Raw genomic sequence first — 20322 nt, forward strand, 5'->3', positions numbered from 1 at the left:
AGCCTTCACGCTTTTTCACTAAAAGGAGATTCCCAAGGTCAACGGCGGTGCTTGGGGACAGGAGTCACAGACTGGCAGCCTGTATGTGCATTCTGGTGGTTCCTCATGGTGTCTTAAAACTCGGGGCATTTCTCCTAAAATCCAGATTTCATTTTCAGTCGAAAGATCAGAATATCTGGCAATAGAGAGCCCACATTCCTCCCAGCTAATGACTCTGCCCATTTTATTAATTTCGTTACCTGTGTGGACACTTAAGAGTTTGCAATTAGTGGTTTCTGACTTAGGTCTTGTGTATTTTTATTTTTAAAGATTTTATTTATTTATTTGAGAAAGAGACAGAGCATGAGAGAGAGCATGAGTGGTGGTGATGGGTGGGGGGGAGCAGAGGGAGAGGGAGAAGCAGATTCCCCGCTGAGCAGAGAGCCCAGTGTGGGCTCAATCCCAGGACTCTGGGATCATGACCTGAGCTGAAGGCAGGCGCTTCACCGACTGACCACTGAGGCGCCCCTGGGTCCTGTGTATTTCTTTTTTAAAAAATCATTCAAAATGATACTAATTTTTATTTTGGGCTAGCCTGACTGACACAGAATGGCTGCTGGATTCTGAGCCAGGCCCCACCCGATGGGGTCCCTCCACCGTGACCTCATCTGCCCCCACCCCTCCCTCACCCGCCCAGCTCCCTTCTCAAGGCTTTGCGTTTGCCGTTTCTTCTCTCTAGAATGTTCTTCCAGACAGCAGGGCTCTCTCACTCCTCCAGAGGCTGCCTGCTTAGTGAGGGCTTCCCACCCCAGGGGGCACCTTCTATCCACCTTCTCTTGATTTTTCCTCACAGACTTACCACCATCTGACATTCTGTGTACTTAAAGTATTTGGGTGTTTATTTTTGGTCTTTCTCCACTTAATCACAGCTCCGTGAGGGAGCAGACTTTGATTGTTTTTGTTTTCTACTGTATTCCTCATGTCCAGAGTAGTTCCTGGTACACAGCTGGTGCTCTCTACATATTTTGGAAGGAAGGACAGAAGGAAGGAAGGAAGGAAGGAAGGAAGGAAGGAAGGAAGGAAGGAAGGAAGGAAGGAAGGAAGTTTTCCATATCCAAGAGTAAAGGGAGGCGGGGGTGGAGGGTGAATAGGGTGGACGAGGAAAGCAAAAGGAGCCAAACCCAGAAAGTCTGCACACTTGGTCACTGAAGACCAAGGCAGATGCTTCTAGAGAAAAAGGCCCGGTCTGCTGGAGAAGAAAGGGGGCCAGAAGAAAAACGAGTCCTGAGGTTAGGGCTTATGTTGGTGCTCGAGTTTGCAGGGATGGGGGTCTCTGCTCAGCTATGGGCAGTTTCTCATCCGTGCAGATTTTAACCCTGACGGCTCCGACTGCCAGGCTGCCCACGGGGGACTTGTCCTGGCAGCTTCTCACGCAGGGATGAGGAAAGCCAGTGTCTCCGGCTCCATCCTAAGTCGTCTGGTCAAACCTGGTCCACTTTCCAACCTGAGCCTCACGTCCCAGGCATCTCCCCCTTGGCTCCCATTCCAGACCACACCACAGTGCTTGTGCCCCACAGGGGGACACGATTTCTATGGGGACTTGCTCCTCAACAGGTAATAGAGAGCATCTAACCATCACGGGCTGTGCATCAGGTGCTCTTGTCTGCAGGTTAGAGCTGCTCACTCTTAGGATGTGGACTCGCTTCACAAATGAGGAAAACAAAACAAAACAAAACAAAACAAAACAAAAATCAAATGAGGAAAACAGACCAGGAGGGGTTATTATAAAGCCAAGGTCACGAGGCTAGTGAGCAGTAGACTCTGGATTTGAATCTTGACGGTCGAGCTCAGGTACATTATGCTGCACCTAAAGCCATAGAATACACCACACACACGCACACACACACACACAAAAGCCCTGAAAAAAAAGGAAAAATTATAGCTAAGGCTAACACGCTCTTTGCTTCCTTCCCTTTCATGCCGGTCTGGAATTAATTAATTGTCCAGTTAAGTGAAGGTCAAAGGCAGTTAAAGAGGCAGGGGGTGCGGGAGTTATAAAGACAACCTCTAGAACCATACTCCGGGCTCTGTTTCTTACACGCTGTGTGACCTTAAACCAGTCACTTAACCTCTTTGTGCCTTACTTTCCTCCTCTAAAGTGGAAATAATTATGGCCCTTCCCTCATAGAATTATTGTAAGGCACACATGAGTTGCTGCCTATACTCGTTCGGAACAGATCCCAGCATGGAGTAAGCATTCTGAGGTCATTTTTATTAACGTCATATTCATTCAAAGGCAAGTCATTCTTCTTTTGAAGATCTGTGACACAAGACTAAATGTGCCCAGACACTAAGGTGCCCTGAGACGACTTTAATGGCATCCTGGAGAGATCTCATTAGTTTCATCTTATTCCCCCTGAGAATGGAGTGCAGAACTCTAATTCCGACTAGTGGAAGGTTCTGTGACTTGGGGCACGTCACACCTCCGGGCTGGTGTTTCTTAAGCTTCACTCATGAAGTACGTGGCTTTTTGTGCCATGTACGCTACTAATTACCTGATGGACTTGATTCTTAAACCATTTTTATCTTAAGCAGTAAAAAGTTGCAGAAACCATTCGTTTTAAGATGCTCGTTACATCTTTCCCAAAATCATACTTAATACAGACAGAACTCCAAAGAAAGAACAACGCTTGTGCACGTTTTAAGTTCACGTGGAAAGGGTACACAACACCCCATTACAAGGAAGCCTGCCCTTTGGAGGATTATAGATTCTTTCCAAATGTGCAAAATCCCAAGTAGCTACTGAAGAACAGTCAAGAATATTCCCAGGGGCGAGCCACCTTCACTTTTGCTTCTTTTTAGAATACTTTGGGGGGGGGGGGTGCAAATCCATAATATCTAAGAGCGCTGCTCTCAGAACTACAGAATGTGTCCCACCCATCGCTGACCGATGTGATCTAACAAACCCCATGTGGACAGGTCGTGCCCCAGGATCAAGTGAAGAGACTGAGGCTCAGAGGACTTGAGATGCCTGCCCTACGTCACACAGCAGGTGGGTGGCAGGGTGGGGAGTCCATCCCACGCCCTCTTCTGCAGCCTCCCACCCTCTGATAACCTGCCTCTTGGCCCCACATCAGAGCCAAGGGCCTGGTTTGGTCTGCGGACGAGGTGATGCCCCCCACCCCGGTCGGCAGAAACGGCAGGGGTTCTCAAAAAATGTCCCCTAGCGAAGAACATCACAGCCCTCTGCCACTGCCTTTTTTATTGGTTGTTCAAGAAAGAATCCATCCATTCTCAATGGCAAGGCGGGTAAAAGGCCACACAGATGCAGGCTTGGTGAGGGTGAAGGATGTCACTGAAATGTAGAAAGAGGACACAAATCACAGCTCAGTCAGGGAGAAGTGTCTGGATCGTCTGCGCTCGTGCCAGCAGGGCTGCAGGGCACGGGGTGGAACCGGACTGCGCTTTGGGATGGAATCTCGCTGAGCAGCCACTGGAGCAGTGCAAGGCTCAGTTTCCCTACTTGCTAAATGGACCTCTGTACATCATGGGATTTTGTTTTGAGAGGACTAAACAAGCTCTGTGAAAGTGTCTGACACATCAAAACTCCCGCAGGAGACTTAAAGCCACTTCTTCCCTTCCCATTCCCCTCCCTGCACACTGAGAGCGTTTTCACTTGCAAATCTCCGATGAAGGCAGGCATACCTGTACGCTCGAATTCCTCAAAGTCACAAAAGTCTGGGGCAGTTTCATTGACCAGATAATAGCACCAAGGCTAAACATCAACAGGGGTACCTGAGTCTTCCAAGCACTCACCACGCCGGGACGCAGGAGCTATTTTATCTCCGTTCAGCAAACAGGGAAGCTGAGGCATAGCTCAGATGTGAACCCTGGCAGCAGGGCTTCCGAGCCCCAGCTGTCGGCAACACACCACCGTCCATACAATCTGGTGAAGAGCAGCATCTAGACGACCTCAGCTTGTCAAGCATATCAGATCTGGAACATTCTGAGCGGGTACCATTCAAAGGTGGGGTTAGGAGGGGGCCACACGTCTTTGGCAGGATAAAGTAGCAGAAGAAAAAAAATGAGAAATCTTTTGTTTTTCTTTTTCGATTCATTAAGGTTTGTTGGGGTGAGCAAGAACCTCATTTTTTTTCTTCCCATGACTTCCCTTTTATTTTAACGGGGAAACGTGCATTTCAAAGACTGCTCAATAGCAGCGTTGAAGTCTCAAGTTCAATCACAATGTCCCCATTGTGACTGGGGGACTCCTTGGCCTTTAAGCTTGGGTTATAAAAATTTGGTCTGAGCCCAAAGTCTGGCTTTAATAGAATATTTTAATTTTGTTTAATGAATATTATTTTAAATCTGTTTGGCAGTTTTAAAATGTGTTCTTTTATTTTCAAATTAAAATTTACTAATGTTCAGTGCTTTCCTGGGGGTGAAGGTGCAGCAAAGAGGTAGGAGTGATAATAACACAAGCTACCATTTATTGAGTGCTTACTATGTGCCAAACACCCTGCTCCAAGCTTTATGGGTGCCACCTCTTTTAGCCTTCACCACCACCCAGGGAACAGAGACCACTGCCTCCATGGTCTGGGAAGCCGAGAGAGTCAGCCTCCACCTGAGATGGCACAGTTAGTGAGTTGGGGGTGGGTGGGTTCAGGTTTGTCCGTACTTAGGATCTGTGCTCTTAACCACTGCCCTACAGTTTCTTGATATTGAAAAAGGACCCAATTCACCAATAACTTAAAGGGACATTGACAACCCAATCTGTGACTCCCTATAATCTCAAAGGCAAAAAGAGCTGGCTTGAGCCTAAGAGCTACCCTATTGGGTATTCCATATAGGCAGGCACTGCAGCAAAGCAAAGGGTTTTATACGTCCTGTCTCATTTAAATTCTCACAATGGTCCTTTGGAGCAGTTATAACTGTTGTTATTATAGCATCTTCATTTTCTAGAGAGGAAACTGAAACCCAGTTTTGTGCAGCTTGAAAATAATAATAATGATAATAGTAATAAATAACATGGCCACCAACTCTAATTCATACTGTTTGCCGTGCACTATTGCAAACACTTTATATGTAGTCACTCCATCTCCACAACTCTTTGGGGGAAGGCACATAGTTATCCACTCTGTTTTACAGATGAAGAAACCGAGGCACAGGGAAATTTGGTAACTTGCCCAAAGTTAAATAGTTGGTTTATGCAGAGCAGGGATTTGAATCCAAACAGCCCGGCTCCTGGGTTCATGCTCTTAATCTGTAGGCTATATGTCAGAGTCAAGGCTTAAATTCAGGAAGCCTGATTCCTACCTCCCCACACCACCACCACTTGTTCCCCACCACCTCTTGACCAAAGCAGAAGGAAGGTCACACTCCCCAACATAGTTCTAGGCACAAAAGCCAGTATACTGCTTATTGAATTAGGCAGGCCTGCTTTGAAGTAAGAGTCTACAAAATTGGGTCTTTTTCTCCAACCTGCTGCTTGAATAGCAGGAAGCTCAAGAAGTCATATCACTGCCCTCTAGATCCTCAAAGGTGAAGAAGAGGCAGTCCCATATTGGTGGAGACGCATTGGGATCCTGCTGTCAGAGGTGCCAGATCGGGTCCTTTTTGCCTCTGGATCTCCAGTAATCAGCCCAGCGCCTAGAACACTGCTCAGTAAATACTGCCGAATAAATGCATGAAAAAATGAATGTGTTTGTAACTTTCCCCCAGCACCACGCAATGTATCAGGCACATAGGAGGCACTCAATAAATCACAAATCAGGGAGATGGTCTATGCCATGTCCTGTCCCAAGAGCATGTCTTTCCTTGTCAATAAAATTTGTCTTGTCATATTGCAATAGCTCAAGGGTCAGGAAACTTATTCTGTAAAGGGCCATGCGGTCTTACAGTAGCTACTCAACTCTGCTACTTTAGCCCAGAAGCAGCCATAGGCAATTCCTTAGGCCCGCTACCTGCTGAGATGTGGCCACCATTTCAATAGATTCCAACACTAAACTTTCTTTGATTTCTACAAACAAGGACAGGCTCCAGATTCTCTGAGAATCAGCAGATGTCTCTTATTTCTGGATCCAACTTTTATGTGACCATCAGCTAAAATCCCCCAAGCAAAACAAGTGGAGATTAGCTTTGAAATCTGGCTCTCCGGGCCAGACTTGTAGAGGAAAGGTAGTTTTTATTACACCAGGGGGGCCTGGATATCCGAGTGGTTAAGAATCGAAACTGGGTCAATCCTGGCTCCAACATGAGCCATGTAGCCCTGGGCAAGTTACTTCACCTCCCTGAGATTCAATTTTTGCATCTTTAAAATATGCAAAACAATAGCACACTCCATCTAAGGCTGTTTGGAGATGGAAATGTGCTTGCTTAGCGTGGTGCCTAGCACATAGTAAGTGTTCAATAAAAATGGGCCACTTGTTATGACCCCAAAAGTCTTACGTTTTCTTAAAAACAAACAAACAAACAAGGACTAATTTGCTAAAAATGACTAAAGAAAGGACAGACAAGATGCAGGAAAAAACATTTCTAAAATCAGGTTCCTAGGGATCCCTGGGTGGCGCAGCGGTTTAGCACCTGCCTTTGGCCCAGGGCACGATCCTGGAGACCCGGGATCGAATCCCACGTCGGGCTCCCAGGGCATGGAGCCTGCTTCTCCCTCTGCCTATGTCTCTGCCTCTCTCTCTCTCTCTCTGTGATGACTCTCTGTGATGACTATCATAAATAAATAAAAATTTAAAAAAAAATAAAAATAAAAAAATAAAATCAGGTTCCTAAAGACACCCCAGCAAGGCATTCCAGGGATCCCAAAGTGTCAGAAAATTCTCCCTTCTAGATCAAACCACTAGTGTGCCCTCCAATTTCTCTTCCCCCTCCCCCCAAAGCCTGCTTCTATGTCCTTTTATCACTCTGCCTTTCTTGTGGGCGCCAGAGCAACGCAGAAGACATTTGGAGCCTTGCAGACATTTGCTGAGTTTAAGACATTCTTTCTCCCCTCCTTCTCTGCACGTCCCCCTCCTTCTCTGCCCATCCCAACATTAACGTCTCCAGGGAGCATGGTCTCTGTAGCAAGCGGACGGCACCAGAGAGCTCTGGCCCGTGGCAGACCAGAAGTGAATAATCTCCTCGGCTCCATTCTTCTCCACAGCCGGATGGGGCCAAGACTCTGTTTACAACACAAGCGGCAAGTCACAACTTGTCATGCCACATGACACCGTCCCAGCCGCGAGTCACCACTTCCCTCTACTGTACCAGTCACACAAAAGGCCAGAGGTACAGGAATCTGCTTCCTGTGCTCCTTCCCTGTCCACCACCTTCCCAACTGAGAGGGACATGCATACCTTTGCTGGAGAGACAAATGTTTCTAGAAAACCCTGAAACAGAAGTCCCCATACCTACAAATGATACATACCCACAAAAGAAAACACTCTCTTTGCATTGACATCCTTTCTGTCTGTCTTTTTTTCTTTTTAGATTTTGTTTATTTATTTATTTTTTGAGAGAGAGAGAGAGAGCACAGACGAGTCTGCTTCTCTGTCTCTGCTGAGCAGGAAGCCTGACGCAGGGCCTGATCCCAGGACTCTAAGATCCTGACCAAAGATGAAGGGAGACGCTGAACCCACTGATGCACCCAGGAGCCCCCTTCCTATCTCTTCTGAAAGGAGGCTTCCTCCCTTCGTGGGGTTTCTATCAGCACTGAGGCTGATACCAAACTCGGGGATACACTAGACCCCCTCTGTCTCTGTGCCTTTCAGGGAGCTGCCCATCAACAAAGACCTAAAGGTGTGTACTCACACGGCACACCCCACATGCTAAAAAACACATCTGTGTTCGTAGGAACAAGAAAGAAATTGCTTTGGAGACAACTAATACCTTAACCTCGAAGTGACTATAGGAAGGGGATGGGAGGTGAAGGAATTGACCAGAAGGAACAAAAGACATTTCGACCTCCGGCTGCAGCAGATCCAAACACCAGGAATGAGACTTCTGCCTCCGAGTAAGGGGCAGCCCTGGAACCTGCTTTTTCTGCGGGGCTGGGAGAGGGGAGGGGTCTGAGGGGGATGGGAATTCCAGGCCCCACACCTCACTTGACCCCAAGAACGTCTTCATTCATCCTCAGAGCCCTAATCAAATTGAGATCTTTCAGCCGTGGGCTCTGCAGCCCCCATTTCTGTGTCCACTTCAACCAAACACATCTACCAGCAGGAATGTAGAGTTGGCGGAGGTAAGGAGAACTGGTGGTTTTCACTCTGTTTTGGTGACCTTCATAGGGCTTATTTATGCACTTTAAGCTCATGACCTAATACATGTTGGTTTGGCTTCTCTTGTCATAATAGCAGCCTGTAAAAAGCTTTTGAGAATTCCCCATGTTTTCTTATTTTGGGTCAAGAAAATAAAATCGATATCTAAGTAACCTAAAAAAAAAAAATGGCCCGTACAATCTAAAAATTTGGCATGTTTCCCCTAGGACTAAAGCGATCTTAAAGCCTCAAAGAGCATCAAAGTGAAGACTGGCCATTGTCACTTTTTAAGGTGAGCTATTTGGTCACAGCCTATGTGAGAAGTAGCTAAGAGGGACTTTTTGACATAAGTCAAACAATGACATTTAAAACTCACGCTAAAGCAATTACCGAGCAGGATTTTTCCGTGTTTTTCCCATTTCTTAAACAGAAGTGTATATGTTTTCAGCATAGTTTCTTGCTGTGATTTTCTTTCTTGGCAAAGCCACATCTTACCATGAAACCCCAAGTATGCACGCTACAGAACAATAATGGTCGAAACAGACCCGGCTGTCTCTGGCATGATTTTTCTTTACGAAATTAAAATGTCTTTTGGCTAATAACGCTGTACGTTTCAGTTATGAAAGGCCATTCTTGGGAGATGAATAGAAAAGAAAGGGGAACTGACAGAGTCAGCTGAGGCGAGACACAAGTGAGTTGCTATATTCATACAGTAGTCAGGCCCTCCAGTTCCTCATTCTTTGGGGGGGGAAAATGTCGATTTTTATCTCTACTCCTCTCGTTACATTCACAGGGAGTCCACAATTCTCTTCGGGATGACTCTGAGTAGGTAGGGACAGATCCGTGACGTCTGGGAACATGCAGATTTTAAAAATCTAACTCTACTAGATACTCACAAGGGAAAAGAGTGGGGGAAAAATCCAGTGCCAAGGAAAATCAGCACATGTTACTGATCCAACGCTCTTGATACAAAACGACAAAAAAGTTCTACCTTCTTTTAAACACTCTGTTCATCTCGAAATCTGCCTAAATTAGCCATCTCATGGCAAAGAAAGTGCACCATGTGCACAATCTCAAAACTGGTCAGATGTAAACCTGTCTCCCTCGCCCATCTACTCATCTGAGTTCCTGTTTTCAATTTCTGGATACGTCGCAACGCGGAGGCGGACGCTACAAAAAAAAAGCACTAGCAGGCACATCTTTGCCCTAAACCAGGATCCTCAAAGGGCAATGACAACAGCAAGGAGGCCCCGCTTTCTAGGGACCCCGGACTGTGTGCAGAGCCCGTCTCATCCATCCTGCCAGGCTCTGTCCCAGAGTGGGGGCCCTCTCAGCCTCCCCCCGACACTCTGCCTGCCGGTCCCAGATTCAGGCAACTGACGTCCTCATTAACCTTCAAAGTGGCAGAGATAAATCATTCCAGTTACCTGACTCTTGGGACCACCTGTTCCAAATTATTTTTCGCTCTCCAAATGTTTATAATCTGACCCCCAAACAACAACCCACTATAGTGATCCAGCACCTTCCGGTAAACTCGATTCGGACTGTCTACCAGAACATTTTAGGGCCTTGCCACTGCCCGTAAACTTACAGACTCTTTTTAGGAACTGAAATGTGTAGCATTATAGTATCAAAGAACAAATTGAATTAGGCCTTGTAAATAAACATTTTCCTTTACGGAGCCGTATACAACGTGCTGAATATCATGACTCAGGAAGGCTCATATTTGTGTTTTCTCCATAATTAATACGATTTTTCTTCCGTTTAAAACAACAACAACAACAAGAAAAACATCAGGGAAAATTCAGAAAATAATTGAGTTCCGTGCATTTCGGACCAGCCTAATTTGGCATCTCTTTCCAAGGGAAAGGGGAGCAGGAATGTTCTCTGGGCCAAGGTTTTCATAGCACATGGGTAAGGCACCGTCCACAGAGGTCTGAAGGCCTCGGTTCTGCTTTCCCTGGCTCTGCAGCCTCTCGTGAGTCATCTGATCTGAGACTCAGTTCTCTGGTTAACAAAGTTGAGCTACGATAATAATAATTAATGCTACTAATACTAATACCACTACTAATAATAGAATTTAGGGCTGGCACACAAGTGTTCAATACGTAGCAGGCATTTTCATCTCATTACTACTAAACACAAGGATGGAATTTGCAAATGCAGAGAAAGGGCAAAGACACCAGCAGGAGAAGAGTGAGGAAAAAAAAAAAAGAAGAAGAAGAAAAAGCAGCAAAACTAAATTGAAAAGCTTGTGGCTTCTTTGGTTCTCTATCCCCTGAATATACCTGGAAGGTACTTCGTACCCTGAAATCGATTTTAAATCATATGCCATGAAGAACAAGTTCCGGCCCCCTCCGACTCATTTACAGAGACAAGTGGGTCTGAGCCAGTCACTTCAAGTATTTGCCACCTGACGGAGGGTGTTTATCCTCGGATTAGAAGAGGTGTTAGTTAGTCAAACACCATTAGGCCAGTTAAGATCTTCAAATAGCGCAAATGAAGCATTGTCTCAAGCAAATTCTCTGCTAATCGTTTCCCTACTAGAATCGTCTTTGGGTTGTGTACATTTGGGGCTGTCCAAACTGCCACCAACAATAGGGGATGTAGGGAATGGGCCATTCAGGAAGCTTTTAGGATTTGGAGGTAGGGGTGAGAGAGGAAGGTGGAGAGTGAGAGGGGCGCCGTGGGAAGTGTGCATGAGTGTGTGTGTGTGTGTGTCTTCTGTCAACAGGCTGTGTTTTCTCAACTCTGGGGTTAATTCTCTGTAGAGATTCCTTTTTGAGCAGAGTCCACCAACTCCTTTTTGAGAGCAGCTAGCTAGAAAAAAAAAAATTCCTTCCACCAACAAAACCCAGTCTTGGCAACAGTCAGAAGGTTCAGCCTTTGGAGGTAACTGAATAACCAGCCACCTCAACCCCATAAGCCCCACAGATACAGAGAACACATTGGTGGGCAGATTCCCCCCTCAATAAAAAATCTTTTGGGGACGGAGGTTCTCCTATACCCCAAGCAGTGCCTAGGAGGCCAGACAGCCTAGCACTTTATCTGTACCTAGGTGAGAAGCAGATGAGTTTTTACCCTGCCACATGAGAGAAAGCCTTCTCCCCCAGCCTGCACACATGCACATGCGTACACACACGTACACCCCCCCCACACACACACACAGCTCAGACCTGTGGCCACTGCCTCATACTTGTGCTGTTAACTTCTTGCAAAAGCATTTTTATAGTAAGGAGGCCTGCCCAGCAAAGACAAAACCCTACCTGGAGATAACGTCCACCCATGCCTTATAGAAGGGAACATGCTGTTGGAGGTGTGCGTGGATATTTAGGGACGGGCAAAGGTCTGAACAAGATATTTCCACTCCCTTCATTTTCTGCTGACAGCTATGGGCTCTCTCTCTCTCTTTCTCTCTCTCTCTCTCTCTCCGAGAGAGAGGCATCTGTCATGAGCTGCTGGGAACCCCGCTTATGCACCATAACGGCCTGCGATTTTATTATACAAGGAGTTTATTGCTGGCCTAATTAGTTTCAAACTGGGCATTCCAGCTGAGGACACCTAAAAAACATCTGGTGGAAGAAGCAAGAACGGGTCCTCGTTCGGAGCCGGTTACGGTTGGATTTCTGCATAACTCTGGTCTCCCGCGCCCGAACACAAGTTATCTTTGGAAAAGCAACTGAAAAAATAAGGAAATGTTTCTTCTTTGTGGGAAGGGAGTCATCTTGTCATGGGGGAACGCAAAACGTCTTAAAGTGGACGCTCTTGGACCGTATATACCTTTTCACAAACTGCCGGGGTCCTCCTTATCTGGCTTCACCCAACTCAAAATGTACTTAGCTCCACCATAGAGCGCCTTTTTTTTTTTTTTTTTGCTGAGGACTCCTTCCTTATTCCAACAGCAGCTAGCATTTTATCAATTTATCCGTCTGGAACGAGGCTTGCAATCTTGTACGTGCAATTTAAAGCAGAAGTAAGGCCACATATTTGAAACAGCATGTCTTGGGTGTTTTTGCCAAATGGTAATCCTATAACAAGTCAACAAATCATAGCTCTTTATGATGTGTTTAATACAACACAAAAGGCATGAAAAGAAGACTTTAGAACTTAAGTGATGAAAGCCTCTGGTTTTTAAAAAAATCCCAAAGAATCGGAATAACATCTTTTTATTTTATTTTATTTCCTGTAGCCATTTAACATTAGGAAAGAGACTGATCCGTTCAAAGAGTATTCTCTTACGCACACAGCCACTACGCGAGGTGAGCTGTTTCCAAGGCAGAGGAAAAATGCCAACTCCTTTAAGATAAAACAGTTAATAATACTGCGAAGCTAAACATCACAAGAGAAGAACGGCCAGACTACCGAGGACGTGTGGGACCCACGATCGGCTTTTACAAAGTTCAGGCCCTTTCGGATCTTAGTCGCATTGGTCCAAAGTGCCAAACAGTAGAGTTTCCTCCAAGGACAAGGAGATTTTTTTTTTTTTCCCCTTACAAACACGACTTTATGTTTAGTCAAAAGCAAGATTCAAACCATCACCGTTTATGACATACATCTTTTATTATGTTAGTCTCAGGATGTCTAAAGGCAAGGAAGTATAATGTTTAAGGGGTTCAAAGACGGGGAGAGAAGGAGTGGAAAACGCGAACCTTTCTTGGGTAGAGCTGCCTGGAAGATTTTTCACCAAGATTATTTTTAAAAGGAGGTCTCCCTGCCCTGCCTCCCCCCACCCCCAGCGCCCCACAAGGCCCAGAGGCTGCAAATGGGGCTACTGGTTCAGCCGTCCTACTCTGGGAGTAGAAATGGCACTGGGGCAAGAAAGGGCTCAAGATTTGGTTTTGAAATACAGCAATCATCCGCCGGTTATAATTTCCTTTGGAAGGGAGCTCCGTAACTCAAACATAATTCAGCACTCAAATCCTCACTCGATGTTTGTAAATCATCCTGCCTCCCGGCTCTGCCCTCGCTCAACAACCGGACCCCGAGGTTCACTCGCTTCGCTGTATGTACCTGGTCACGAAAAGGTACCCTCCCCACCGGGGGCTCATTGATCCCTCCACCTTACAAATATCGAAAAGAAAAGTCATTACAGATCACGTAGCGTTTCGGGGAGCAAGGGGGGACGGATGCAGCTCAGGCTCGCTTTGCAAAAAAAAAAAAAAAGAAAAAAAAAGCTCTCAGCCTGCAGCGTGCACGCCGGGCGCGCTCGGGAGGCGCGGGGTGCCCGGCCCGAGCGCTTCGCCTCCAGCCCCTGGAAATGCGCTCCGAGGACCGCGCGATGCGAGTCCTTTCAGCCGCCAGGCTCTCCGAGGGTCCCCGGCGCGGCCGGACTCTATCTGGGGCAGGAAATAAATCTGCGGAGCTGAGGCCGGCAGGGCCGCTGAAGCTCCAGCCTGCAGGGCTAGCAGGCAAGTCCTCGCTCCACTTTCTCCCATTACAGCAACATCCGAGGCTCCGTCTCCACGGTCTTCGGAAGCAAAGTTGCTTTTTTTTTTTTTTTTTCAGGTTGCAAAAACTCAGGCTTCAGCCAGCGCCGGGACGTCCGCCCCGGTGCAAAGCCCCCCACCCCCCAGCCCGAGCCGGCCCCGCGCAGGGTGGGCGAGCCCTTCCCGCCCCGTCCCGGGGGCTCCACGGACGGCGCCCGTGGGCGTGCGGGGGGCTCCCGGCGCCTCCTCGGTTCGGACCCGGGGGGTGCCGGGGCAGGGAGGGGAAAGGGGGGGGACACCCCTGGTCGCCGACCACCCGGCCCGGAAAGGGGCCAAACGCAACCCACCGCGTCTACACCGACCCGCGCGCATGCACTTGTCCCGCGCGCCGCAGTGCAAACTTGAGTCGCTGCCCCCCACCCCCCACCCCGAGCGCCCAAGGAAACTGAGGCCCCGAGCCCGGCTTTGCCCGGACGGCACGCGCCCGCGGTGCCCGTGCGCCCCCGCCCCTCCCCGAGCGCCCCGACAGCTGCGGAGGCGCCAGCCCGGGGGTCCGCGTGGGCCCGGCGCAGGCGGGGAGCCCGGCGGGAGGTACTCACCGCGCGCGGTGGAGAGGGCGCCCCGGCGCGGGCGGGCGCGGGTCCGACGCGGCCGGGCTGACTGCGCGGGCACCGTGCTGCTCCGCCGCCGCGCCGCTGCCTCCGCCTCCGCCTCCTGGGCTGCGGCGGCCGCTGCCTGCGCGGGGAGGACCGGCCCCTTCCCCTCCCCGGGCCGGGCCCTCCCTCTGCCCCCGCCCGGTCCCCGCGCCGCTGCGTGGGCGCGTGGGGGCGCCGAGGCGCGGCGCTGGGCTCCGCGGGCGCACACGCCTCCCCCCCCCCCGCGGCTGGACGCGCGTGGCGCGGGGACCCGGCCCTGCCGCCGCCGCCGCGCTGCTCTCCGCGCCTGCAGCCCAGCCGAGCGCGCCCGCTCCTGCCGCCCGTCCCGGGGGCGCGAGGGCGCAGCCTCCTCCCCACCCTCCCGCACCCCCACCTCCTCCCTCCGCAACCCGGGCGCGGCCCCTGAGAAAAGCACCTCGACAATTACACGGGCATCCACGCACCCATCCACCCACCCACCCATCCATCCATCCACCCACCCACCCATCCACCCACCCACCCACCCATCCATCCTCCACCCACCCACCCACCCATCCACCCATCCACTCACCCCTCCATCCACCCACCCCTCCATCCACCCACCCCTCCACCCACCCATCCATCCACCCATCCATCCACCCACCCACCCATCCACCCACTCACCCACCCACCCATCCATCCACCCACCCACCCACCTATCCATCCACCCACCCATCCATCCACCCACTCATCCATCACCACCCACCCACCCATTCACCCATCCACCCATCCACCCACCCACCCATCCACCCACCCATCCATCATCCACCCACCCACCCATCCACCCACCCACCCATCCATCCACCCACCCATCCATCATCCATCCACCCACCCATCCACCCACCCACCCATCCATCCACCCACCCATCCACCCACCCATCCACCCATCCACTCACCCCTCCATCCACCCACCCATCCACCCATCCACCCATCCACCCACCATCCATCCACCCACCCATCCATCCATCCATCCATCCACCCATCCACCCATCCACCCACCATCCATCCACCCACCCATCCATCCATCCATCCACCCATCCATCCACCCACCCACCCATCCACCCACTCACCCACCCACCCATCCACCCATTCACCCACCCACCCATCCATCCATCCACCCACTCATCCATCACCACCCACCCACCCATTCACCCATCCACCCATCCACCCACCCACCCATCCACCCACCCATCCATCATCCACCCACCCACCCATCCACCCACCCACCCATCCATCCACCCACCCATCCATCATCCACCCACCCACCCACCCATCCACCCATCCACTCACCCCTCCATCCACCCACCCATCCACCCATCCACCCACCATCCATCCACCCACCCATCCATCCATCCATCCATCCATCCACCCACCCACCTATCCACCCATCCACCCATCCACCCATCCACCCATCCACCCACCCATCCATCCACCCACCCATCCACCCATCCATCCATCCATCCATCCACCCACCCACCCATCCATCCACCCATTCACCCACCCATCCAGCCAGCCCGCACTGAGCATCTACTGTGTCGGGTACCATCCCTGGGAGATTCGATTCGAACAAGCCGCAGAGTCGTTGTCTGGGCTCGGGAACTACCTGCACATGGGAGGGAGACCATAAACAAACAAGTGGAAATGCAAGGTAATTTTAGAAAGTTAGAATTATCATCTAGGGGGAAAATTATGTGCTGGGGGCGTAGGGCCGGTAATCTTAGAAGAATCAGGAAGGACCTCTAGGAGGAGGTGACAGCTGAATTATAAGAAAGGCCACTGCTGGTAATATCTGAGGGAGGAGAGTTCAGGGATCATCCACCTACATTTCACCAGCTTACAGATAGGGAAACTGAGGTCCCAAGAATGAGGCTGGCTTACCTAAAATCAGTGGCACATGCCCCACCCCACACACCCTCAAACTGAGGCACCTCACTCCCTTCATCCTCTTCTGGTCACTTCTTTCAATCCTCCCTACGATAAACTGGAACAGAGTTGAGGCAGTTTTTTTTTTTTTTCTCCCTGACGACCACTTCATTGTGGATGCTTCAGTCCAAAATCAATACCAACCACTGCCATTCGTTAAGCTCAATAAAAATAAAAAATAAAAAATAAACCGGGTCCCCAGATAAAGTTGAATTTTAGAGAAGCAAGAAATAAGTTTTAGCATGATGTCTTATGCAAAAGCTGGTAATACTTATATTAAAAGTTATTGGGACGCCTGGGTGGTTCAACGGTTGAGCGGCTGCCTTGGGCTCAGGCGGTGATCCCAGTCCCCGGATGGAGTCCGGCATCAGACTCCCTGTGAGGAACCTGCTTCTGCCTCTGCCTCTGCCTCTGCCTTTCTCTGTGTGTTTCTCGTGAATAAATAAATAAAATCTCTTTAAAAATTATTCATTGCTCTGCTCAAATTCCAATTTAACTGGATGTCCTGTGTTTTCTTTGCTAAATCTGGCAACCCAAGATCATCCAGCAGTGCCCACCTCTTCCTTATCCCATTTAATCCCCAAGAGACCCATAGGTAGATAGATGCTGTAGGCATGTCCATTTTACAAATGACCAAGTTCAAAGAAGGCAGAAAGCGGCTGATCCAGGGCTGAAATTCAGGTCCAGCTGATGCCAAAGCCCTTGATTTTGAGATATAATATCCAGATTTCAACTCCAGTTGTGGATAACAGGAAAGCTGATGAAGCTTTAGCTCCTGAGCCCCTCACCCGCTGGCTCTGTTTCTAAGGTTCTGGCATTTTGTACATTTGACGTGAACAAGTGACCTTGTGAACACATCTCTAGGTCCCTATCAACACACTGTCATTTAGGCGCAGTCAGTAAAGAGCTGTCTCTTCCCATTCTGATTCTCCACTCTAGTACTTGATCCCGAGGGGGTGGTGTGGGTGTGGCCACTGGCATTTTGGAGATTCAGTCAAGGGAAAGTTGAGTTGGGAATTTTGTGATGTTTGTGGTATTTTTCGGCTTCTTAAAATCTGAATTTGTCGCGATGTGTTTTCTTAAATTCAAAGAAATATCCACGTTTGTACCTAATTTTGGGCTTCTATCATTTTTCTTAAATTGGGTTCCCAAATTGTGTGTGCTGCAGGCCCTGCCATACCTGCATCCACCTCTGGCCAGAGCTGATTCTCCACCTTCCACTCTTACAGGTTTAGGTTGAAGCAAATGTACTCAGTAAGCATGGCTGTTCTCCTTCCATGAGCCAAGTAAGCACCAGACCTGTAGCTCCGAGGGGACTCTTCTGTTCCTAGAGGCAGAACATACATATGGACTTGGCCATGATTTCCTCATCTCTAAAACTAAGATACCCATACCCATGTGATATTTTTGTGATAATTCACTGAGGTCATGTTTGTAAAACACTTTCTACGCTGCCTATAGCTGGTATTAGTGATGCTCACCAAATCTTATCATTGTACACACAACTTCACTTCCCACAGCATCTTGCAAAAAGCCCCAAGTCGTTCCAAATTAAGTGTCTTTATGCTCTCCGGAGGTGTTTCATTTATGTTGGCCCGTGGAACCTTAATATAATTTTATTTAAACAGTAGCAGGAAGCAGAGTTTTTTTTCCTAAAGGAATAGAATGGGATAGCCTACCTAGAAAATAGCAAGTGGATTGCATGCAATAAGAGTGTGTGTGTGTGTGTGTGTGTGTGTGTGTGTATACTGGGTCAGGCTGGGTTCCTTCCTGCAGATCAGGGGGGAAATGTCGATAAACATACTACCTCAGGGTACTCTATGGAGCACACAGGGTTAATCTGTTTCCTTCATTTTACTCCTTCCCCAGAATCTGGCCCATTATCTCATAAATCACAGCCACACCCCCACAGCACCTTAAGAGATAAACAGGAGGCAGGTGCTTATTAATTTTATTTTTTTCCTTTTCTTAGGGCAGTGGTTCTCAACCCAGGGCTGCACATTAGAATCTCCAGGGGAGCTTTTAAAAATCCCCATGCTGAGGCCCCACCCCAGACCAATTAAACCAGACTCTCTGGGGGAGGGACTGAAGCATGAGTATTTTTTAAAAGCACCCTGGGTGATGCCAATGTTCAGCAGAGGGTGAGAGTCCCCATCTTCGGGAGAAAAAGGACTGGACTACAGAGTCACAGCAGATAAAGTCGAAGCCCAGATAGGAGTTAAGGCTCTCAGTTCTTATTGAAGACCACCCAAAATGCAGCTAGCTGCCTTCCTATGTAGCAGCGCCCCCTTTCTGTCCCTCTCTCTACCTTGATTTTTTTTCTTAAGTACTTGTTCTCATTTTATAATGACCAGCAAAATAATCCCAGACAAAAATCTGAAAAACTGCTAAACCATACAGCAGCTTTAGAGTGTAGAGCACAGGCTTGCCTACCCAGGAGTAAAACACTTTCTCCCCACTCCAGAGTCTTCCAGTACATGTTGTCTCAAGCCAGAAGACCAGCTTAGCTTGGAAAACTGCAAGCTTCACAAAGTATCCAACATGTATATACATATCCTACAAACACACATGTGTATTCTCTATGTTGAATCATGCCTTATTTCTATATGCATTCTTTTTACACCTGCAAACAAAAAGTACTCCTTTTTTTTTAGTGCATTCATGTAAATCTTGATTCTTTCCAAAAAGGATGTGAGACAGCATACAAAAACGTCAATATATGGGAACAGAATAACTAAAACAGGAAAAGCAGGAGGAAAAGAAAAGAAAATCAAAATGTGTGCCAGGAGGCCCTCAGCGCTTGTCAAATGGTGGACTGGGAGTTAGAGCTTCCTGGCCGTCAAGGCAAAGAGGAAAATGAGATCATTACATCAGTGGCTTTCAAGCATGCACAAAAGCTCAGTATGGAAAAAGGAAGTGAGGGATCTCGGCTCCAATCTCATACCTCTCTCCTGTGGGTACTTAGATAGGGTCTTGAAGGAACCCCCAAAGTTCTGCAGAGTCAAGATTGAAAACCATGAATTTCAAAGTGCTTCCCTGCATTCATGAATCTCAATGCCTATGAGATAGAAATGAACAGGACTATTTGAAGCAATCAGAACTTTGTCCGATATCCATACAGGAGAAAAGGTTTCCTGTGGGTCCTTATAAAAGAGGCAATATGTAATATGGATGGGGGGGGGAGGTGGAGGAAGGGGCTTTTGGCAAGCCTGAGAAATATGAAAAAACCCTTCAGCAAAAAATAAAATCTTACATTATCCTTAATCCAAGGCCACAAAGCAGGCATTCTTTGAACATCTCCCTGGTCAATAATTTCCCAATACAAATACAAGATTGCCTCTCTGTATTTAATACCTAAATTTTATAGAAGGCATGACTCACAAATGTTTATTTGTTTCTTTTTAATAAAGATTTTATTTATTTATGAGAGACACACAGAGAGAGAGGCAGAGACACAGGCAGAGGGAGAAGCAGGCTCCCTGCAGGAAGCCCAATGTGGGACTCGATCCCAGGACCCCGGGATCACAACCTGAGCCGAAGGCAGATGCTCAACCACTAAGCCACCCAGGTGCCTCGACTCTCAAAATGATCACACCAGAATTTATAAAGAAAAGCTTGGGGTGCCTGTGTGGCTCAATCAGTTAGGCGTCTACCTTCCTCTCAGGTCATGATCTTGGGGTTCTGGGATTGAGCCCCTCAGGGAACCTGCTTCTCCCTCCCCTCCTTGTTCCTGCTCTCTCTCTCTCTCTCTTTTTCTCTCTCTCTTTCAAATAAATAAATAAATAAAATCTTTAAAAAAGGGAAAGAAAGACTCATATTTGTGTCCTCAAAATTCTATGTAGCATTTCTATAGGAATAACATGTAGGACAGTAGGACATGTAAGGAAAGGAACATTTCCACTACTATGGAGACAATATCCGCATTACATTTTGCAAAGTGCAGAATGAAGCGAAGAAAGAGACATGCAGTCAGATGTGGCCGTGTCCCCATGAATGCAACTATTTGTGGCAAACTTAAGTAATTGCTTCGTGATCAGGAAGCCAGTCTTTAAGCCCTCAACCATCTTAACAAGC

General features: G+C 48.4%; 1 protein-coding gene across 2 annotated transcripts in view; it reads right to left on the reverse strand.

The window, feature by feature from the left end:
- The window catches only part of EYA2 (EYA transcriptional coactivator and phosphatase 2), a 264886-nt gene extending 250511 nt beyond the window's left edge, over positions 1 to 14375 (reverse strand). The window contains exon 1 of one of the 2 annotated variants that reach the window (XM_072735719.1): positions 14251 to 14375. The gene's annotated coding sequence lies outside the window, so the exon portion shown is untranslated. The remainder of the gene's footprint in view (positions 1 to 14250) is intronic. The other variant, XM_072735720.1, reaches the window with a different exon arrangement.
- Positions 14376 to 20322: the final 5947 nt, after the last annotated feature.

The sequence above is a fragment of the Vulpes vulpes genome, chromosome 14, assembly GCF_048418805.1.
Source record: "Vulpes vulpes isolate BD-2025 chromosome 14, VulVul3, whole genome shotgun sequence".
Taxonomy (NCBI): domain Eukaryota; kingdom Metazoa; phylum Chordata; class Mammalia; order Carnivora; family Canidae; genus Vulpes; species Vulpes vulpes.